The sequence below is a fragment of the Capra hircus genome, chromosome 28 (genome assembly GCF_001704415.2).
Source record: "Capra hircus breed San Clemente chromosome 28, ASM170441v1, whole genome shotgun sequence".
NCBI classification, from domain to species: domain Eukaryota; kingdom Metazoa; phylum Chordata; class Mammalia; order Artiodactyla; family Bovidae; genus Capra; species Capra hircus.
The window spans coordinates 17,009,023-17,033,664 of NC_030835.1; the positions used below are offsets into that span (position 1 = coordinate 17,009,023).

The window sequence follows — 24,642 nt, forward strand, 5'->3', positions numbered from 1 at the left end:
AATTAATGGCCAGTAAGAGGTTGAGTTAGTAAGGTCTGGTATCTAAAATTAATTAACTAACTAGATAACCCTGAGTTAGACACAACTGTCTGGGCCTCAGTTTATTACAACAAAGCAGAACAAAACAAAATATATAATACAAATTTATATACATGTTTAGTAGAACTTTGTGATGTTCTAATTTTGCTTTAATTAAATTCTTAAGTTTAAAACAACATTTTCAAGTAAATAAGTGAAAGTCCAAAATCACTGCAGACGGTGACTGTAGCCAAGAAATTAAAAGATGCTTGCTCCTTGGGAAAAAAGCTATGACAAACCTAGACAGCAGGATATTAAAAATCAGGATCATCACTTTGCTGACAAAGGTATAGTCAAGGCTATGGTTTTTCCAGTAGTTATGTACAGATGTGAGATTTGAACCTCAAAGAAAGCTGCTGCTGCTGCTAAGTCATTTCAGTCGTGTCCGACTCTGTGCGGGTCATAGACGGCAGCCCACCAGGCTCCCCCGTCCCTGGGATTCTCCAAGCAAGAACACTGGGGTGGGCTGCCATTTCCTTCTCCAATACGTGAAAGTGAGAAGTGAAAGGAAAGTCGCTTAGTCATGTCAGACTCTTCACGACCCCATGGGCTGCAGCCCACCAGGCTCCTCCGTCCATGGGATTTTCCAGGCAAGAGTACTGGAGTGGGGTGCCATTGCCTTCTCCAAAGAAAGCTGAGTACCATAGAATTGATGCTTTCAAACTGTAATACTGGAGAAGACACCTGAGAATCCCTTGAACAGCAAGGAGATCAAACCAGTCAGTCCTAAAGGTAATCATCCCTGAATTTTCATTGGAGGGACTGATGCTGAAGCTGAAGCTCCAATACTTTGGCCACCTAATTCAAAGAACCAACTCATTGGTTAAGACTCATCATGCTGGGAAAGATTGAGGACAGGAGGAGAAGAGGGTGAGAGAGGATAAGGTGGTTGGATAGTATCATTGACTCAATGGACATGAGTTTGAGCAAACTCAAGGAGATAGTAAAGGACAGGGAAGCCTGGCGTGCTGCAGTCCATAAGGTCGCAAAGAGTGGGACCTGACTGAACAACAGCAATAGTTTTGTTTTAATGAAATCCCAAAGTTTAAAACAACATCTTCAAGTAAATAAGTGAAAGTCTTAAAAAAAAATCTTCAAGTAAATAAGTGAAAGTCTTAAAAAAAAGGAGTACCTGGGTAAATAGAAATTGAAGTAAAGGTTAAAGAAAAGAAAAGCAGCCTGTGAAATATCTAATATTACTGTCAGCATAACAGGTTTGTTTCTAGAGAGAACATAAATATAGACAGATTCTTATAAAAGAGTGTCAATAAAGATGTCTGTTGCTGTGAATGCTTAAAAATTCCACTGAAATTGTTATTTATGTAGAAAGAGACTTCCTTTGGCAGAAATATATTTTATTCTTACAGATTGGCCTGTACTGCTGACCAGTCCTTTGCTGTTGAATGAGATTCTGAAAAACGTCATGGACTCACAGTTGAGTTCTGACATGGAATTATTATGACATTTTAATCATGTACCCCATTTTCCATTTCTGGAAATTGAATATAATGCAAATGGGAGAGTATTCATTGGAGCATTTTAAAATATAAAGTTCTCTGAAAATGCAAGGTGATATTCTTTTAAAATATTGATTCCTTCATTCTGTCTTCAGATATCATTTCTACATCACAGTAGGATTTAGAGCTTTTAATTTAATAGTGGAAGTGAAAGTGTTGGTTGCTCAGCCCCATCTGACTCTACAGTTCACAGCAACCCTGTGAGCTGTAGCCCATCAAGCTCCTCTGTCCATGGAATTCTCCAGGCAAGAATGCTGGAGTGGGTTTCCATTCCCTTCTCCAGAGGACCTTCCCAACCCAGGGATGAAGCCTGGGTCTCCTGGATTGTGGGCTCTTATACTGTTTGAGCCACTGGGAAACCCATAAAATATTCTTTTTTCTATGGTATATATTGTTGATCGAAAACTTATGTTTTCCTTAAAAAATGTACACTTTGTGGAATCAAAAAGTGTTTTCTAAAGTTAGATTTAGTCAACTACTATTTTTGCTATACATTCCCGTGTTACACTTCATGGGCAAAACAGACTTAGCAATGAATGAATTCAATGATTAGCAAATTGTGAATGAGGTTATGGTTGTAGGTTTATATAGGCCTTTTAGGTTTGTTCTGTTGTATGAGTAGATTAACTCAGTCTAATATTAGCTTTTGAATGGTTGAGTATCATTAAGAAAATTTTATATTGTATATTTCATATAAAGCTATGGCATATAGCATATATTAAGAAAAGTACATGAAACAGATATGTACACTTTAAATAATAATTTTTAAAAGTGAATCATGTAGGTAGCATCACTCAGGCCAAAAGAACATTTCCATCACCCCAGAAGTCCCCGATATGCCCTTCCTTGATCACACAGCCTGTTGTGTGTTGGCTTGTTATGATTTCATTTACTTGTCTATAGCTTAAATGAAGTTGTTTTGATCTAAGGGTGTATTTGTTTACATTGGGGAGGCTGTGTCAAGATGATAGCATCAAAATTTTTGTGCTGCTGAGTGCTTGTTGATGTGAATATATGGAGGAGTGACTATGTCGTAATGAACATTTAAATTCTAAATACCAAGAACTTGAGAGGACTTACTGAGAATGTTCAATCTGGGCAAGGCTACTCTTTACTGATCTAAAATAGCTCTCCAAAGACGTGCTATAGCGAGGCTGCTCTTTGCCAGCAGTGATGAAAACTGTGCAGTCATCCTGTGAAGGAGATCGTCTTGTCCGCCAACACTGGTGCCTTCCTTCCACTAACATCCAGCTCTAGCAACAAGGGATTTCAGTTTGCACTGGCAGCTGTTGGTTGGCTAAGCTGACTCTTCTGAAAACCAACTCCTAAAAAGGTTTCCCTCGGCTAAATTTGGACTTTTATTTTTTCATCTCCTCTTTGTCTGGAAAAATAGTGTAATCATTTGAATCAACTATCCAAAGCAGTCTACCGTTGATTTGGAGTATGTTATTTCTTTATTTACTTATAAAGAGACTATCCTGTATGCTGTTGGCTTGTGACATATTATCATGTAATTCCTGCAGTGAACCTGGGTTAAATAAGTTATTGGCAAAAACAGTCTCAGTCTCTGAACATAATTTGCTAAAAACAATTTATCTCTTCAGGAGATAAATTATCCTCCAGAATTTTGATGATAATCATGATTATGTATATCCTTAAACACTTAGTTTTGTCTGGTTTTGAACTTTATATAGATGAAGTCTAACCATTTATATTCTTTTATGATATGCTTCTCCAATGAACATTATATTTATGAGGCTTATCATGTGTTACTTGTAAAGCATTTTGAGGGGGATGTAAATCTTCCAAAGTTAATTTAGTAATTCCTTTTAAAAAATGATTTATTTTGAAGTAAAAGTGTATAAAAAATTAAGGTACACATAAATGACCATGACATGAATCCCTGTTTATTCTTTTATCTGCATTAGGAATTAGGACATGTTTATTATCCCTTTAACTGTTGATGAACATTTGGGTTGTTGCTAGTTTTGATTATCATAAACACGATTGCTGTGAACATTCTGCTTCGAACCTCAGAATATGTTTGAACTTTTCTATAGTAAAATTTCAGGGTTAGGAACTTCCCTGGTGGTCCAGTGATTAAGAATCTGCCTTCCAGTGCAGGGGACATGGGTTCAAGTGCTGGTCAGGGAACTAAAAACCCACATGCCGCAGGGCGACTATGACTGTGTGCCGCAACTAGAGAAGCTCAAAGTGCTACAACTAAAGAGAGCCCACAGACCGCAACAAAGACTCAGCATAGCAAAAAAAAACAAAAAAAAATTGCAGGGTTAAAGGTGTTCATGTTTTCTGTTTATCAAGATAATGTCAAAGTTTTCTAAAGTGATTAAACCAATGTACAGTTCCAACTTCAGGTGTGAAAGTTCCTATTGCTCCACATCTTCCCAAGTGACGCTAGTGGTAAAGAACCTCCCTGCCAATGCAGGAGATGGAGGAGACACAGGTTCAGTCCCTGGGCCAGGAAGATCCCCTGGAGAAGGGCGTGGCAACCAACTCCAGTATTCTTGCCTGGAGAATCCCATGGATAGAGGAACCTGGCAGGCTACAGTCCATGGGGTCGCACAGAGTTGAAGCGATTTAGCATGCAAAGCTTCATGTTGTTGGACTTATTTTATATCTCACCTCAGAACATAGGTAAAATCCATTGAGTCTAGAGGAGAGAAAAAGAAAAAAATCTCAACGGCTGGGAGAGGGGCAGGAAACTGTCAGAAGCTGAGATCTTGAGAAGTCTACATCTGAGGAAGAAGAGACAGGGTCACTGAGAAAGCCCTATGCACAAGATCCCGTGGCACAAGGTAACTGCTGAAAATTGTAGTTATCCTGGGACAACGGAAAACCCGTTGCTACCAGGCTAATATGCACCAAGTAACAAGAACTCAGAGGGAAAATGACATATTACATACGAAGGAACAAAGGTAAAAGTTACTTCTCAGGAACAATGAAAGACAATTTCTGTTGTTTTTCCTTCACTCCTGAATTTTCAGGTTTCTCTCCAATATTATATAGTTTTTCTATTTAAAGAACTTTATGTAGTTTTTTAGAGAAGGTCTGTGGGCATAGAATTCTCCTAGAATATCATATTTTGACTCTGCACATCTTATTTAAATCCTGTAAAGAATGTTGGGTTTTTTCCTTTAGCGAGCAGTTGGCCTCTTAGGTTCAGGCTGCACATTCCACCTGACCTTTTATGGGTTGGAGCTGCAATGTCACATCAGTTTTTTTAGCCTTTGCAGTGCTATCCATATTTGTCCCTTGTGTGCCCCACACAGAGGCCAGTCTTGAACCTTAGTTGCTAAAACAATTTATCTCTTCAGGAGATAAATTATCCTCCAGAATTTTGATGATAATCATGATTATGTGTATCCTTAAACACTTAGTTTTGTCTGATTTTGAACTTTATATAGATGAAGTCTAACCATTTATACTCTACCTTATAGAATAAGGTCTACCTTATACCTTAGTTCATAGATCCTTTGCTGTGCTGCTTAAGATAAAATCAACGTGTACCTTGGAGGTAAGCTCAGGAGATCATACGGAACCTATGGTTTCACTTTATTGAGCTCCCCCTTTCTGTGATATCCCCAACGCTTAATTGCTCCCAAGGACTGCTTTTCTTTTAATTCAAGCCTAGAATTTTCCTTTCCCTGGTGGCTCAGAGGTTAAAGCGTCTACTTGCAATGCGGAAGACTTGGGTTCGATCCCTGGGTTGGGAAGATCCCCTGGAGAAGGAAATGGCAACCCACTCCAGTATTAGTGCCTGGAGAACCCCACGGACGGAGGAGCCTGGTGGGCTATAGTCCATGGGGTTGCAAAGAGTCAGACACGACTGAGCGACTTCACTTTCACTTTCACTTTACCCTGTCATATAATTCAACTGTATCAGCCTCCTGGGTCTAATGACCAGAGGACAGAAAAGTAGAAGAGATGCCCCAGAGCTCTTGGGGCACTGTTTCTTTGGTTAGAAAATTTGTTTCCTTTTTTCTGATATTAGATGACTTACCAACTGCTGGTTCCTCGGCACTACTGTAGGAATGCTTTATTGCTTGGGTGGGAGAAAACAAACAAAGGCAAACACACACACATATGCAAACCCAGGGAATTTCTCCCACTCTTTCTTACTCATAGAAGTTACTTTTCCTGCTCATCAAACCAGAAATAAATGGCTCTTGGAGACCTTTCTGTCTGCATCAAGTGCACATGTTTGGTGTCAGGCTAAGTTGGAATTCTTGCATGGAGAGACCAGAGGAAAAAAATGGGAAACTCATTGCCATTTCAGCATTACCTTAGGATCTATTTCCTTTTCCATTCTGCCTGTTAGCATTTAGTTTTCAGAGTCCTCAGATAGATACTCCTTCAGGGCTTTTAGTTGTGTTCAGTGAGACAGACACGAAGGAATGAGTGTGCCCACTTCATATTAATTGGAGTCAGAACTTCTATAATCAAGTTTTAAACACTTTTTATTACGAAAATTTTGAAACCTATACAATATTTTGATTGCCTTAATATACAGAACCCCTATGCATCCATTACCCAGCTTCGTTATTTATCAACATTTGGTCAATCCTTCATGTGTAACTTTCCACTTCCACTGTCACTTGACTTTTAAATTTAAAACTCAGATGTTTTTCATGTGGTTAATTTCTATAATATTTTTGTGTATTTGAAAAGAATGTGTAATATGAAACTGTTCAGTATTCTGTTAAGTGTTCATTACATTAAGTTGTTGATCATGTTGATAAAAATATTTTATGTCCATACTGGTTTTAAAAATATTCCTTCTGATGTGTTTTTTGTTATCCTGCAGAAGCCTTTTTGTAACGTAATCATGTGTAGTTGTGTTATTCGAGTCTAATATATTGTGTTTCAGGACATTGAAAATAGCTTTTTTTTTTCAGCTTTAAATTTTTGGTTCAAAGTAATTATTTTAAGCTGTTTTGGAAATTAACAGTTAGAAGCATTAGGACTATATATGATAAAGATATTATTCCTGTAATGTATTGTTATCATGCCAGTACATTACATATTTCAGTTCTAGCTTAAAAATCTTAAAGGTTTGAGAAATACATTTTTAAATTTGACAATAGCCATCCTAATAGGTATGAAATACTATATCATTGTGGTGTTGATTTACGTTTTCCTAATGACTAATGATGTTGAGCATCTTTTCATGTACTTATTGGCCATCTGTGTGTCTTCTTTGGAAAAATGTCTGTTCAAGTTCTTTTCCCATTTTTGAGTTGGATTACTCTTTTTTTGTTGTTCAGATATAGGAGTTCTTTATATATTCTGGATATTAGTCCTTACTTGCAAATATTTTCTCCCTCTGTGTGGGTTGTGTTTTCATTCTCTTGGTATTCTAATTTCATGCACAAAAGTTTTTATTTTGATGAAATCAATATATTTTTTCTTTTGTTACCTGTGCTCTTGATGTTCAATCCAAGAAGCCATTGCCAAACTCAGTGTTTTAAAGATTTTTTTCCCTGTGTTTTCTTTTAAGGGTTTTACAGCTTTAGCTCTTATGCTTAAATCTATGGTGAATTTTAATTTCTGCATATGGTGTAAGCTAAGAGTTTATCTTCATTCTTTGGCATGTGGACATGTAGTTTTTCCACACTGTTGAAAAGAGGTGCTCTCTTTGTTGAATGGTCTTGGCACCCTTGCTGAAAATCAGTTGACCATATATGTGAAGGTTTATTATTGGGCTATTTTATGCCATTGGAATATATGTCTGTCTTTATGCCATATCATACTGTTTTGATAGCTATAGCTTTGTAGTAGGTTTTGAAATCAGGAAGTAAGGGTTCACCAACTTTGTTCATCTTGTTTTCCAAGATTGTTTAGGCTGTTTGGGGTCCCTTGAAATTCTACATGAATTTTTTTAAAAGTTTACTTTTTTTTTTTAAGAGCTCTTTTGTGTTTAAAGCAAAATCCAGAAGAAGGTACAAAGATTTCCCATATACCCTCTGCCCTTGTGCATATTTTTCATGGTTTTCATGTGACTATTTCCCCCTTCTTGTTGTTCTGCATTGCTTTTAGGGAAAATATTGGGAGACAGAAATGTAGGCAGTCTCTAATGACTTCAGCAACTCCTGTTTGTTACCTTGAAATCGTATATATGCAAACCTTAACCTCACACTTTGTACTTTGGTTTGTTGATAAAGATTACATTTTATATTCTGAGAGTTGACAGAAAATTCCAAGTGAATAATCAAATATTGGTTAACAGCATATTATTGGATTATCCTATGATACGAATTGTTTAAACAGAAATATTTTAAGTGAAATTTTTTGTTATATATGAGGATTTTGTGACTGCTGGTGTTGCCAAAAATATAGCTAAGTCACCATAAAATTTTTGAGGCTTAGGGCTTGAAATTGAAATGTGCCTTAATTTTGGATAAACCAAAGATGTTTAGAGGAGGTGGAGAGTTAAAAATGGTTCTCCACAGTGCATCTTCTAGACTACTTCTCTTCCTCTTCACTTCTACAGACCCTGGCCTTTGCTTGTACAAGTCAGTACTTTCTTGGAACTAATTTCTTTTAGAGCAGTGCTTAGCTTTCCTTACTGATAAGTGATTTTTTTTTCATTTGATAGTTTTCTATAATGGGTCTTCAGTACATTAAAATTATTTATTTACGATTATATCTATAGGTACCTAATTTCCAAGATTTAAATCAAAAGTTGGAGACATTCTTTTATGGAAATTTTAAGTATTGGAAGAAGCTTATTCATCTCAATACATTAGCACATACTAGTGGTTTTAGAAAATTTGTATTGATTACCATTATTTGTGTGGTTTCCTGGATGGTGTTTTTTTGTTTTAAATAGACTTCCATTCTTTTGTGCAGTTGTTCAAGGAAGGGAAATTGCTACTCTTCATTTCTTCCCTGCCTCACCAGATGTGAGTTTCAGATTTTGTAATTGCAGTAAAAAAAAGTGTGTGTGTGTGTGTGTGTGTGTGTGTGTGTGTGTGTGTGTGTGTGTGCAGTGCAGGTGTGTGTGTGTAGTGCAGGTATGTATGTGTGTTTTGAGAAAGTGAACTTTGAAGCTTCTTAGGTGATTGAAGGAATGTTTCACAGAGTTTCAGAGAGTTGCATACTATGAGATATTGACTTGTTTTTCTGTAGCATCTTCATTTGGCGAGTATATAACAAAAGTTCTGTGTAAAACCTAACATTTCTGTGACATGATTCTTGTGCATAGTTTTTCTTTTTTTTTACTATTAGTGATTTCTGTGACTTAAATTAACTTTACATTCCCCACATCATTAAAATAGTTCTTTCTCTGCTATTGAAAAATACTCACTTCTCAGAACAGAATGAGCTGAAGTGTGAGGTTTCCTTAGTTATACTGTCAGTAATGTCACTTTGAGGTATGAAAATGCATCTTTTCTAGACATGAATGTTAATCTCTACTGTGTTTTGGCAGTCATCCTGGTGTCTTCATTGCGGAACTTTCAATCTGATTCATTTCATCTAAAGGAAATGTATGCAGATGTTTTAAAAAAGTATTTGGCATAATTAAAATCTGACATATTACTGCATCTTTAGAAGTGTCATAGTTGTACAGCAAAGATTATATTTCTGGTAGCTTATCCCATTCCTCAGATAAAATGACGAAGGCTTCTAAGACAGTGTATTCAGCCAAGATCTTTTGTAAAGAATGCTTAGCTTTTTCCCACTCTCAGTAAATCTTCCTTGAATTCTTTCTTGAGCCCTTCCGCTTTTCCACCTAATGTAATTTTTTCTTTCTCTGAATCTGTTGCTGTGTTGTAGTAACACCTTTTTCCCTGCTTTGCATTATGGTTATTTGAATAGTTGTTTTATGTTCACTACCAAATTATGAGTTCTTTGTGGGCACACTATGTCTTGCTCATCTTTGTGTCTCCTGCAGTGCCTTCACAGTACCTTGTTCAATAAATAACTAAAGACTTAAATGAACTAATGGCAATTGGACATTTTAGATTATATGAAATTTTCTTAAGCCAATGAAGCTAATGTAGTTTGTTATGTCATTAATAGCCAATCAGGATGACTTTCTCCTTCCTTTGTACTTTTGTAAAGTACGAAATACCTTTACATTTTGTTTTTCTGAAAAACTCTTAAAGCCAGAAAGGGCTTAGAAATAACCACCTGTGCTGTGCATCTCCCTGCATTATTAGACAGGATAAGGCTTTTACTGATCACATAGAAGGGTGGTAGTAGAGGTAGAAGGAGACCCTAAGTTTTCTTTATGTACTCAAGTGTAATTGAACATTACACTTGTTATTACTGTTAGTAATAACTTCAGATTCATTAACTGGCGCTTAGGATACTTAGAAGCTAAAATATACTTCATATCTTTAGATTTGTAGTCTCTTTGGCAAGCTTGCAGGCATACATTAAAATGATTTAATAAACAAAGTACGGTAATAGTGGTACAAACTGTTAATTATATAGGAATTCAGAGGAAGGAATTGAGAGTAATAATGATTATTTTACACAACTTTTATAAGTTATGCAAATAAATCCCACTTGGATGAGGTGGGATTTCATTTTGGGTCTAAAGAAATACTGGTCAGGGGAATAGTACAGAAATAGTTTGTCATGTTAAGGCATTTAGAAACAACCAACCTAGAAACTTGATTCTTCTCACTTTCAGTCCAATAGCCTATTAAGTCAGTGTTTTTATAAGTATTTGGGATTATTCAAAATACTATATTTCTATTTAAATCAACAAACATTTGAATGTGTCTAAGCCCAAAGTATTAGGCTTTATATATTGTATTAGTTGCAGTTCTTTGTTTCTGCCTTCATGAAGACACATAAGCCCAGGTTAGCGAACTTTCAGTTCAGTTCAGTTCCATTCAGTTGCTCATTCGAGTCCAACTCTTTGCCGCCCCATGAACCGCAGCACTCCAGGCCTCCATGTCCTTCATCAACTCCCAGAATCCACCCAAACACATATCCATTGAGTTGGTGATGCCATCCAACCATCTCATCTTCTGTCTTTCCCTTCTCCTGCCCTCAGTCTCTCCCAGCATCAGGGTCTTTTCCAGTGAGTCAGCTCTTCACATCAGGTGGCCGAAGTATTGGAGTTGCAATTCAACATCAGTCCTTTCAATGAACACCCAGGACTGATATCCTTTAGGATGGATTGATTGGATCTCCTTGCAGTCCAAGGGACTCTCAAGAGTCTTCTCCAACACCACAGTTCAAAAGTATATATCTACCTAGAGAAACTAAAGACCTATATATAGAAAACTATAAAACACTGGTGAAAGAAATCAAAGATGACACTAATAGATGGAGAAATATACCATGTTCATGGATTCGAAGAATCAATATAGTGAAAATGAGTATACTACCCAAAGCAATCTATAGATTCAATGCAATCCCTATCAAGGTACCAATGGTATTTTTCACAGAGCTAGAACAAATAATTTCACAATTTGTATGGAAATACAAAAAACCTTGAATAGCCAAAGCAATCTTGAGAAAGAAGAATGGAACTGGAGGAATCAACCTGCCTGACTTCAGGCTCTGCTACAAAGCCACAATCATCAAGACAGTATCGTACTGGCACAAATATAGATCAGTGGAACAAAATAGAAAGCCCAGAGATAAATCCACGCACCTACAGACACCTTATCTTTGACAAAGGAGGCAAGAATATACAATGGATTAAAGACAATCTCTTTAACAAGTGGTGCTGGGAAAACTGGTCAACCACTTGTAAAAGAATGAAACTAGAACACTTTCTAACACCATACACAAAAATAAATTAAAAATGGATTAAAGATCTAAATGTAAGACCAGAAACTATAAAACTGCTAGAGGAGAACATAGGCAAAACACTTTCCGACATACATCACAGCAGGATCCTCTATGACCCACCTCCCAGAATATTAGAAATAAAAGCAAAAATAAACAAATGGGACCTAATTAAACTTTAAAGCTCCTGCAGAACAAAAGAAACTATAAGCAAGGTGAAAAGACAGCCTTCAGAATGGGAGAAAATAATAGCAAATGAAGCAACTGACAAACAACTAATCTCAAAAATATACAAGCAACTCCTACAGCTCAATTCCAGAAAAATAAACGATCCAATCAAAAAATGGGCCAAAGAATGAAATAGACATTTCTCCAAAGAAGACATACAGATGGCTAACAAACACATGAAAAGATGCTCAACATCACTCATTAACAGAGAAATGCAAATCAAACCCACAATGAGGTACCATTTCACACCAGTCAGATGGCTGCGATCTAAATGTCTACAAGCAATAAATGCTGGAGAGGGTGTGGAGAAAAGGGAACCTTCTTACACTGTTGGTGGGAATGCAAACTAGTACAGCTACTATGGAGAACAGTGTGGAGATTCCTTAAAAAACTGGAAATAGAACTGCCTTATGACCCAGCAATCCCACTGCTGGGCATACACACTGAGGAAACCAGAATTGAAAGAGACACGTGTACCCCAATGTTCATCGCAGCACTGTTTATAATAGCCAGGACATGGAAGCAACCTAGATGTCCATCCGCAGATGAATGGATAAGAAAGCTGTGGTACATATACACCATGGAGTATTACTCAGCCATTAAAAAGAATACATTTGAATCAGTTCTAATAAGGTGGATGAAACTGGAGCCGATTATACAGAGTGAAGTAAGCTAGAAAGTAAAACACCAATACACTATACTAACGCACATATATGGAATTTAGAAAGATGGTAACGATAACCCTGTATGCGAGGCAGCAAAAGAGACACAGATGTATAGAACAGTCTTTTGGACTCTGTGGGAGAGGGAGAGGGTGGGATGATTTGGGAGAATGGCATTGAAACATGTATAATCCCATATATGAAACGAATTGCCAGTCCAGGTCCGATGCAGGATACCGGATGCTTGGGGCTGGTGCACTGAGACGACCCAGAGGGATGGTACATGGAGGGAGGAGGGAAGGGGGTTCAGGATGGGGAACACGTGTATACCTGTGGTGGATTCATGTTGATGTATGGCAAAACCAATACAATATTGTAAAGTAATTAACCTCCAATCAAAATAAATTTATATTTTTAAAAAAGTAAAAAAACAAAAAACGAAAGCATCAATTCTTCAGTGCTCAGCTTTCTTCATAGTTCAACTCTCACATCCATACATAACCACTGGAAAAACCATAGCCTTGACTAGATGGACTTTTGTTGGCAAAGTAATTTCTCTGCTTGTTAATATGCTGTCTAGGTTGGTCATAACTTTTCTCCAAGGAGTAAGCGTCTTTTAATTTCATGGCTGCGATCACCATCTACAGTGATTTGGAGCCCGAAAAAATAAAGTCAGCCACTGTTGCCACTGTTTCCCCATCTATTTGCCATGCAGTGATGGTCATATAGTGAACTCTATGGGTATATAAACTATGGATATGAAATCAATTATGAAAATATTAATTACAATAATTCTTAAAGTTTGCCCAAGGAATATTTTCACCGGTAATCTGAAATCTGCTTAAATCTTTTCTCAGAAGTCAATGAATCTTAAATATAGCAATAGCAATGCTCATTTTTCCCTATTGTTTATCCTCCTATGTTCATGGCAACTGTCGCTTTCATAGATTGCCTGTGCTTTCGGGATAACACACACCCTTGGCAAAGAATAAGTGTTGCAAATATCAATGAAATCAATATACTTGTTGATGTTTGTACTACTGCCTAGTGTGTATTTAATGAGTGTTCTAGGTTGTAGCTTTAGTAAAATAAAATTTAAAAATTGTATCCATCTGTGTTGTGAAACACTGAAGTAGCTGTGTCCCTCCCTGTACTGCAGATGAATTGAGTGCACTGTAATTTTTAGTATGTGTGAAGTGTAAATTTTAGCTAGTGTGAAGATGAAACACTTGAGGGGTATTTTTGAGAACTTCATTGCTGTTTAGATTAAATCATCTTTTCTTTTCAGTAATGTGATGAATGACTAATCAATTCAAGTATTTTGAAAGTATAACCAGTCATTAGAAAGCATAACACTAGGTAGAACAAATCTTCCCAGGCAGCTCTGGTGGAGCTCAGTTGGATTGAATTAGAAAAGTATTGAAATGGTTCAGATTAAGGAAGTTCTAACCTTTTGTTGTTGTTTAATAAAAATAACATTCAACTTAAAAATAACATTGAATGAAAGGATTAATATAAATATTATATTTATATTATAAATATATTTATATTAAATTATTTATAATAATTTATATTATAAATAATTAAATATATTATTTTATACCTAAAAATAATCTAGGTGAAACAAATGCCTCTTTTTTGCAAGTAAGAAAATATAAAGCACACAGATTGGGAATATGGAACAAAAGAAAATAAATGCAGCTTGATATTCTAATGGTCCTCAGAAAACCAACAGTGAACTCTAGAAAAATAAATACTGTCAGACTCATTAACTATAGGATATCAGTTCAGTTCATTTCAGTCACTTGGGACATGTCTGACTCTTGTGACCCCATGGACTACAGCATGCCATGCCTCCCTGTCTATCACCAACTCCTGGAGCTTACTCAGACTCATGTCCATCGAGTCAGTGATGCCATCCAACCATCTCATCCTCTGTCGTCCACGTCTCCTCCCGCCTTCAACCATTCCCAATATTAGGGTCTTTTCCAGTGAGTCAGTTCTTTGCATCAGGTGGCCAAAGTATTGGAGCTTCAGCATCAGTTCTTCCAATGAATATTCAGGACTAATTTCATTTAGGATTGACTGGTTTGGTCTCCTTGCAGTCCAAGGGACTCTCAAAACCACAGTTCAAAAGCATCAATCCTTCAGCTCTCAGCTTGCTTTATCGCCCTATTTACCTATAGTCCTATATATCTATAGGGTACATATGAATTAAATTAGGTTTTTTACCTATGAGTTCAGTTCAGTTCAGTTCAGTCACTCTGTCGTTTCCAACTCTTTGTGACCCCATGAATCGCAGCACGCCAGGCCTCCCTGTCCATCACCATCTCCCGGAATTCAGTCAGACTCACGTCCATCGAGTCAGTGATGCCATCCAGCCATCTTATCCTCTGTCGTCCCCTTCTCCTCCTGCCCCCAATCCCTCCCAGCATCAAAGTCTTTTCCAATGAGTCAACTCTTCTCATGAGGTGGCCAGAGTACTGGAGTTTTAGCCAGCATCATTCCCTCCAAAGAAATCCCAGGGCTGATCTCCTTCAGAAAGGACTGGTTGGATCTCCTTGCAGTCCAAGGAACTCTCAAGAGTCTTCTCCAGCACCACAGTTCAAAAGCATCAATTCTTCGGTGCTCAGCTTTCTTCACAGTCCAACTCTCACATCCATACATGACTACTGGAAAAACCATAGCCTTAACTAGACAGACCTTTGTTGGCAAAGTAACGTCTCTGCTTTTCAATATGCTACCTAAGTTGGTCATAACTTTTCTTCCAAGGAGTAAGCGTCTTTTAATTTCATGGATGCAGTCACCATCTACACTGATTTTGGAGCCCCCAAAAATAGACTGAGACTGTTTCCACTGTTTCCCCATCTATTTCCCATGAAGTGATGGGACCAAATGCCATGATCTTTGTTTTCTGAATGTTGAGCTTTAAGTCAACATTTTCACTCTCCTCTTTCACTTTCATCAAGAGGCTTTTTAGTTCCTCTTCACTTTCTGCCATAAGGGTGGTGTCATCTGCATATCTGAGGTTATTGATATTTCTCCCGGCAATCTTGATTCCTGCTTGTGCTTCTTCCAACCCAACGTTTCTCATGATGTACTCTGCATATAAGTTAAATAAGCAGGATGACAGTATACAGCCTTGGCGTACTCCTTTTCCTATTTGGAACTAGTCCATTGTTCCATGTCCAGTTCTAACTGTTGCTTCCTGACCTGCATATAGGTTTCTCAAGAAGCAGGTCAGGTGGTCTGGTATTCCTATCTCTTGAAGAATTTTCCACAGTTTATTGTGATCCACATAGTCAAAGGTTTTGGCATAGTCAATAAAGCAGAAATAGATGTTTTTCTGGAACTCTCTTGCTTTTTTGATGATCCAGCAGATGTTGGCAATTTGATCTCTGGTTTCTCTGCCTTTTCGAAAATCAGCTTGAACATCTTGAAGTTCACAGTTCGTGTATTGCTAAAGACTGTCTTGGAGAATTTTGAGCATTACTTTACTACCATGTGAGATGAGTGCAATTGTGTAGTAGTTGGAGCGTTGTTTGGCATTTCCTTTCTTTGGGATTGGAATGAAAACTGACCTTTTCCAATCCTGTGGCTGAGTTTTCCAAATTTGCTGGCATATTGAGTGCAGCACTTTCACAACATCATTGCTTTGTTTGTAGTGATGCTTTCTAAGGCCTACTTGACTTCACATTCTAGGATGTTTGGCTCTAGGTGAGTGATCACACCATCATTTTACCTATCATATTAATGTAAATGGAAAAGACTGAGACTAGCAAATACAGGAGAAGGAATACCCCCATACACTCGTGGTGGGTATGTAAATTGAAGTGTCAGTATTGAAGGATAATTTGTCAGTATCAAAGTTAAAAATGGGGCTAGAGAAGGGGAGAATGGGAGTTTAAGGTTAACAGAGGCAAATTATTATATATAGAATGGATAAACAACAAGGTCCTACTATATAGCACAGGAAACTATATTCAATATCCTGTGACAAACCATAATGGAAGAGTGAAGAATATATATATGTGCGTGTATACATAGTTTCTTTATATATTTCTCTACAACAACATTTTCAACAAAAATGTATTCCTATATTACTGTTGTAGAAAAAGTGCAAGTAGTCTTGCTTATTTCATACAACAATCTGTATCATGTCCAGCAAAACAATATTCCCATCATTTCCCTTTCTTTAGACTCTTCATTCATTGCCTTCCACTTATTCAGTTTACACCCTGGGCTGAAGGAATAGTAAATGTGGTTCCCTAGGTTCAGTGACTCTGGCCATGCAAAACTTTTGGGAAATTCTCGCTGGGGTATAAGTTTGAATGAAATGGCAAGTCAGAGGGGCAAGATGTTACCATGGACCAAGGCCTCAAACTGAATCTTATTATTGCTATGTAATTTATCTGCTTTGGTGAAGCCTCTTTAGACTGTTATGGGAGATTAAAACTATAAACCAGATTGCAGATTGCCAGTTTATTAATTTACCATGAGAACTAGAAACGCCCATCTTCTGATCAACATGCTCTCTCTTTGAAGGCAGTCTAAACAGGAAGCAGAATTATGATCACAATTACTAAGTGAGCATCGGTTCAGTTCAGTTCAGTTGCTCAGTTGTGTCCGACTCTCTGCAACCCCATGGACTGCAGCATGCCAGGCCTCCCTGTCTATCACCTGCTCCAGGAGTTTACTCAAACTCATATCCATTGAGTCGGTGATGCCATCCAACCATCTCATCTTCTGTTGTCCCCTTCACTTTCATCAAGAGGTTCTTTAATTCTTCTTCACTTTCTGCCAGAAGGGTGGTGTCATCTGCATATCTGAGGTTATTGATATTTCTCTCGGCAATCTTGGTTCCAGATGGTGATTCATCCAGTCCAGCATTTCTCATTATGTACTCTGCATATAAGATAAATAAGCAGGGTGACAATATACAGCCTTGAGTACTCCTTTCCTAATTTCGAACCAGTCTCACGTCCAGTTCTAGCTGTTGCTTCTTACCTGCATACAGATTTCTCAGGAGGCAGGTTAAATTGTCTGGTATTCCCATCTCTTGAATAATTTTCCTCAGTTTGTTGTGATCCACATAGTCAAAGGCTTTAGCATAGTCAGTGAAGGAGAAATAGATGTTTTTCTGGAACTCTCTGGCTTTTTTGATGATCCAGTGGATGTTGGCAGTTTGATCTCTGGTTCCTCTGCCTTTTCTAAATCCAGGTTGAACATCTGGAAGTTCACAGTTCGCATACTGTTGAAGCCTGGCTTGGAGAATTTTGAGCATCACTTTTCTAGCATGTGAGATGAGTGCAATTGTATAGTAGTTTGAGCATTCTTTGGCATTGCCTTTCTTTGGGATTATAATGAAAACTGGCCTTTTCTAGTCCTGTGGCCACTGCTGAGTTTTCCACATTTGCTGGCATATTGAGTGCAGCACTTTCACAACATTATCTTTTAGGATTTGAAATAGCTCAACTGAATTCCATCACCTCCGCTAGCTTTGTTTGTAGTGATGCTTCCTACGGCCCACTTGACTTCACATTGCAGGATGTCTGGCTCTAGGTGAGTGATCACACCATTGTGGTTATCTGGGTTGTGAAGATCTTTTTTGTATAGTTATTCTGTGTATTGTTGCCACCTCTTCTTAATATTTTGCTTCTGTTAGGTCCATACCATTTCTGTCCTTTATTGTGCCCATCTTTGCATGAAATGTTCCCTTGGTGTCTCTAATTTTCTTGAAGAGATCTCTAGTCTTTTTCATTCTGTTGTTTTTCTCTTTTTCTTTGCATTGATCACTGAGAAAGGTAACTCTCCTTGCTGTTCTTTGGAACTCTGCATTCAAATGGGTATATCTTTCCTTTTCTCTGCCTTTCGGTTCTCTTCTTTTCATAGTTATTTGTAAGGCCTCCTCAAACAACCGTTTTGCCTCTTTGCATTTCTTTTTCTTGGAGATGGTTTGATCACTGCCTCCTGTACAGTGTCATGAACCTCCGTCCATAGTTCTTCAGGCACTATCTATCAGGTCTGTTCCCTTGAATCTATTTGTCACTTCCACTGTATAATTGTAAGGGATTTGATTTAGGTCATACCTGAATGGTCTAGTGGTTTTCCCTACTTTCTTCAATTTAAGTGAGCATAGAAATAGAATAAAGGAGAGTTAAGTGTATAATTAAGATACTTAATGATTGAGGCTCTGATGGCCTACTGAATCTAATTCTGTGGTTAGTATACAGCTGCCATTCAGATGACTATAAAGTTGTGAGTACTCAAGATATTGCTGATTTTACAATGTAGTTCTCAGAGAGCAGCTATATTTCCAGGTTCATGGAATTCATTGGACCATCACCTGTATAAACTAGCTGTGACAGATACTGTATTAAAGTCTAGAAATACAGATATAAAGAACACTTAGTCCTTGTTTTCTCAGAATCTTAGTTCATGTAAACTAAACACTTTGAAAGCTGAGGTTATAGTTGAGGTCTGAGTTTTATTGATTGCCAAATATAGATGGATCTTAGAAATATATCTTGGCCTTAGTATTATCAGATATTGCTTTTAACAGTAGTGCTGAGTAACAAACAGAAATAGTACAAAAGAGGTTTATGTAGGCCAGCGTCTGGAGTGCAAGAGCCAAGCAGTTGTTCTTTAAATGAGCAGTTGTCAGAGGTCATAAATACCAGGGACATAACATAGAGTGTAAGCAGATATTTTAAGTCAGGCTCAGGATAAAGTCTGGAATTCTAATAGTTTGATAAGTTGAATCAGGATGTGCCAGTAATCAGAGTATTGGGATGTGAATTTGATTTAAGTAAGTCTTATCTTACTGGGGAAATTTGCCATAATATGGGGAGTCAATACAGGGAGTTAAAGCTTCAGTTCAGTTCAATTCAGTCTCTCAGTCGTGCCCGACTCTTTGCGACCCCATGAATCGCAGCACACCAGGCCTCCCCGTCCATCACCAACTCCCGGAGTTCACTCATACTCACGTCCATCGAATTCGTGATGCCATCCAGCCATCTCATCCTCTGTTGTCCCCTTCTCCTTCCCCAAGTCCCTCCCAGCATCAGGCTCTTTTCCAGTGAGTCAGCTCTACACATGAGGTGGCCAAAGTATTGGAGTTTCAGCCTCAGCATCAGTCCTTCCAATGAACACTCAGGACTGGTCTCCTTTAGGATGAACTGGTTGGATCTCCTTGCAGTCCAAGGGACTCTCAAGAGTCTTCTCCAACACCATAGTTCAAAAGCATCAATTCTTTGGCACTCAGCTTTCTTCACATTCCACCTCTCGCATCCATACATGACCACTGGAAAAACCATGGCCTTGACTAGACGGACCTTTGTTGGCAAAGTAATATCTCTGGCTTTTTAGTATGCTATCTAGGTTGATCATAACTTTCCTTCCAAGGAATAAGCATCTTTTAATTTCATGGCTGCAATCACCATCTGCAGTGATTTTGGAGCACCCCAAAAATAAAGTCTTGACAGTGTTTCCACTGTTTCCCGATCTATTTCCCGTGAAGTGATGGGACCAAATGCCATGATCTTCGTTTTCTGAATGTTGAGCTTTAAGCCAACTTTTTCACTCACCTCTTTCGCTTTCATAAGAGGCTTTTTAGTTCCTCTTCACTTTCTGCCATAAGGGTGGTATCATCTGCATATCTGAGGTTATTGATATTTCTCCTGGCAATCTTGATACCAGCTGTGCTTCTTCCAGCCCAACGTTTCTCATGATGTACTCTGCATATAATTTAAATAAGCTTAGGGGCCCTTTAAGGTGGTCTGCCTGCAATGTGGGAGACTTGGGTGTGATCCCTACCCGGGGTTGGGTGATCCCCTGGAGAAGCAAATTGCAGCCGTTCCAGTATTCTTGCCTAAGAAATCCTATGGGAGTGTGGCAGGCTTAAGTCCATGGGGTCATTAAGAGTCGGACACGACTGAGCAGACCTCAATCACTAGGTTGTTTTCTGAGGCATTATTGGGCCTCAGCCCGTTCATAAGGCTGGTAAATGACAAAACGTCAACCTGGGCCTGCCTTTATTTTTCTCTGAATGAGAAAGTTTAAGTAAACTCTTTCCCCAGAGTAATCATTAAGTTTTATTTGCATCATCTAAAAATTTTTCCTAAATTAAAAAGCTTTACATATATTTTACATTATTTAATTGGCATGCACATATTACCTTGTATTCTGTCTTTAAACTTCAGTGAAGATGCTTGTTTGAAATACTCTTTGTCTAGATGAATACATAAGCATAGTTTTAAAAATGAAATGCTATGTCATAAAAATCTCCATCTGATATCTTACCCATTTCCCAATCCTGACAACACTATTGGTATTGCTTACTTTTATTCATATTGGTATAGGACACACACTATTGGTGTGTCCTTCCAGAGTTAATAAGAATATACAAATATGCATTCTTATTTCCCCTCTTTTTCCGTAAAGGGTAGTGTACTACATATGCTATCCCACACCTTGCTTTAGTAAGGTAACAGTATGTTTTGAAAATCTTTTCAAATATATACATAGTTTTTTTCTTTTTCTTTTAATCTCTATGTTTTATTGCCTTGTGTATATTATCATAGTTTAAGCAGTTCTCTCTTGATTCTCTTTGGGGTGATTTTTAGTCTTTCAATGTTTGTTTCATGGGCTTCTCTGGTGGCTCAGATGGTAAAGAATCTGCCTGCAGTGCAAGAGACTCAGGTTCGATCGCTGAGTTGGAAAGATCCCCTGGAGAAGGAAGTGGTTCCCTACTCCAGTATTCTTGCCTGGGGAGTTCCTTGGACAGAGGAGCCTGGCAGGCTACAGTCCCTGAGGTCACAGAGGCGGGTTTGTTACAGTTATGATGCAGTGAATAACTGTCTACATGTGTAATTTCAGAGGTGTGCAAGAGTATCAGTAGTGTATTAAACCAGAATTGGAATTGCTACGTCATTGTATGCAACTTATTTGGGTGATTTTGATGGATATTACCAAATTGCCCTCCATAGATTGTACCAATTTACACATTCCTCAGCAATGCCATTTCTACAGCACTGCTAACAAGTATGTTTTCAAATTTCTGGGTTTTACCAGCATAATGAGTGAATGTCAGTATAGTTTTTTTTTTTTTTTAAGGACTTATTTATTTTTGGCTGTGTTGGTTCGTCGTTGCTGCATGCAGGCTTTCTCTAGTTGCAGATGAGGGTCACTCTTTGTTGTGATGCATGGGCTTCTTATTGAGATGGCTTCTCTTGTTGTGAAACACAGGCTCTAGGCACTCAGGCTCAAGTAGTTGCAATTGCATGGGCTTAGTTTGTGAAACACTAACTTAATTGCTCCATGGCATGTGGGATCTTCCTGGACTAGGGATAGAACCCATGTCCCCTGCATTGGCAGATGGATTCTAAACCACTAGACCACCAGGGAGGCCCTCAGTATATTTTTAATTTGCATTCTTTTATTATGTGTGATATTATCTTTTCATAGCTTACAGAGCCATGTTTATTTCTTTTTCCAACTGTCTTTTTATATCTTTAGCACAGCTTTCTGTTGGCTTGTGAAATAATATTTAATACTTTCTAATGGTTATAATTTTAATGTTTGTATTACATTGTAGTCTATTATTATAAAATTGTTTATCTTTCTATAGTTGAATACTTGATCTCCTTTTCAAGTGTGGCTTTTATATTTATTTTATTTTGCTGTGAACAGTTAATTAAGAAGAAGACAATGGCACCCCAATCCAGTATTCTTGCCTGGAAAATCCCATGGGCGGAGGAGCCTGGTAGGCTGCAGTCCATGGGGTCTCGAAGAGTCGGACACCACTGAGAGACTTCACTTTCGCTTTTCGCTTTGATGCATTGGAGAAGGAAATGGCAGCCCACCCCAGTGTTCTTGCCTGGAGAATCCCAGGGATGGGCTAGCCTGGTGGGCTGCTGTCTATGGGGTCACACAGAGTCAGACACGACTGAAGCGACTTAGCAGCAGCAGCAGCAAGGGTTATAATTTTAATATTTGTATTACATTGTAGTCTGTTATAAAATTGTTTATCTTTCTATGGTTGGACACTTGATCTCCTTTTGAAGTGTGGCTGTTATATTTATTTTGCTGTGAACAGTTAAAATGATTCCCCTTCCTTGGGTTGCTTATTTGGGAATCAAGAATTTTAGGATCTACTGTAGGCTTTGGTAATAATTAGCTATGAGTAAACTGCATAACTTATCTGGATCTTTGTACCTTCACCTGTAAAATAGGGATGTTTAATTAAGTGATTTTCTGGTTCTGTGCCCCTTTGAAATTTACCGAAAGTGATACTTTAAGCATAATAGTTTAAAAATAATAGATATGGAAACACAGCAATGTTATACTGTTACAGGTTTTTGTTGTTTGTTTTTAACTAACTTGTTCTGTTTCTTGTTGCATGGATAATGCTTTTCTTCGTAACAGAATTGTCTTTTACTTGCTTCCCCTGACATTTCTTAATTAGAAATACCTCTTCATCTTTTTTCAGTTCACATAAAAGCTATTTTTTAGAGGCATGGTTCTTTTTGGAGAAGGATGAGGACTCTTAGGGCAGAGAAAAATGCACTGGTTTTGATTTTATTTAATCCATGTCATAAATGTACATGTTAATCTTCATTACTACATAACTGCGGCCTATTGGCCTATTCAATTTTCCAGAAAGTGGATCTCCTTAAATCTGTTAAATGGTCTCTTATCAAAAATTAGCACATTCAACTAGTTACACCATTTCTTCAGTACAAAGCTGGGAATTAAATTATAATAGTCTGTTCTCAGTGAGATAATTTTTTCCCTCAAGTTTACTTGGCATCTTTGGAAATTACACTAGAAAAGATGAATAGATGTATATTTTGTTGTGTACTTTGGAGAATGAGATTAAAATCAGTGGTGAAATGAGGTGTAGACAGTAACATTTGAATTACAATGCCAAATGTAAGTGGAATGTTCCTATAACTCAGGACCTCCAATGTTTAAAATCCTCTGAAGCCATAGCATACAGAAATGGGTTCTCAAAGCTAGTAAGTTTTGAACCATGTATATACTGTTTTAGTCTCTCCCCCTAACGGAAATAGATTAAATTTTGCATTATCTTTTTTCACCAGAGGTATGAGAACATGAAAGAGAGAAAACAAACCCTAAAACTCCTTTAGGCAGTTGTCTCATCAGTAGATAAACTCTTCTTTGGGGAGGAGATGAGCTTACTTTGTGCACAGCTGTTTAGCAGTAGAGTTGAGACTAGATCTTGAGTCACTGGATTCCTATATTACTTAATGTTGTCATTATTATTTTAGTTTTTTTCCTGTTTGTCTTCCACATCTCCTATGCAGTTAGATTTTTTTGGGCCATGCTACACAGCTTGCACGACCTTAGTTCCCCAATCAGAGATTGAACCCAGGCCTTCAGAAGTGAGAGCACAGAATCAACCACCGGACTGCCAGGGAAATCCCTGGTCCAGCTTTTGATTGGTTGTTATTTGTCTTTCACATTGAAAACTTTCAAGTGCCCTTTTCTTACTGTTGTCAGTGATGAATAATGTTTTCACCAGATATGAGTATTTTAGTTATGCTTGTTTTTGTTATAGACAAAAGCAATGCTGTGTATGAATGCACTTGTGGGTTTGGAAAATGTTAATTTAAAAATGAATTGGAAGTTGACTGACAGGAAGAAAACAAAAGGACAGTCTCCTTGGTGCTGGAATTTGCTAGATTATGTGCAATAAAATGAGGTGACTGCTAGGATAGGAAGGGATGTAAGAATTGTGTTGCTGAAGCTTAGGTTATATGACATAGAAAAAACTAATTATTTCCCACTTTATCTGTAAGGGCAAGATTTAGCTCCAACTTTGATGTTGGAGCTAGGTTGAATGAAGGAGGCTAGGAGAAAGATATACTTGAGATTATAGGTATTGATCTCAGAGAAGAGTCAGTAACCAGCTCAGGGAGACAGCTAAATAGTCTAACTTGACTTGGACCCAAACAACAAAAGACATAGTCTATTGGGGCTGAAAAATGTACTTAAATGTACAGAGCCAGTACCTGTGTGATTTGTAACTTGACATTTTTCACATTAAAGTAAAATTGTTAAATATTTTAAGCAGCTATAATGTAACAACCACTGTGTTAGACTGTTTTCAGAAAGGTAAAGAGTAATTTTGACCTTAAAGGAAACTCAGAACCAAGTGTGTATGTTGAAGGTGGGGGCAAACTTATTTATGTTACAAATATGTGAATATGTGAGTATATGTACAAAGTACAAGATAATTTAAATCAGGAAGAAGTAAACTATGCTTTGAGAAAATCAAAAAAGAGAAGCATGGTTACTTTTTGTGATTTAAATGAATTGCCACTACAAAAAGTCATGTAATCTAGAAGAAATGCCTGTTT

At 37.7% G+C, this 24,642-nt stretch overlaps 1 protein-coding gene across 4 annotated transcripts in view; it reads left to right on the top strand.

Moving 5' to 3' along the window:
- Positions 1-24,642, top strand: part of MICU1 (mitochondrial calcium uptake 1) — a 226,954-nt gene that overhangs the window by 15,308 nt on the left and 187,004 nt on the right. The window lies entirely within an intron of this gene.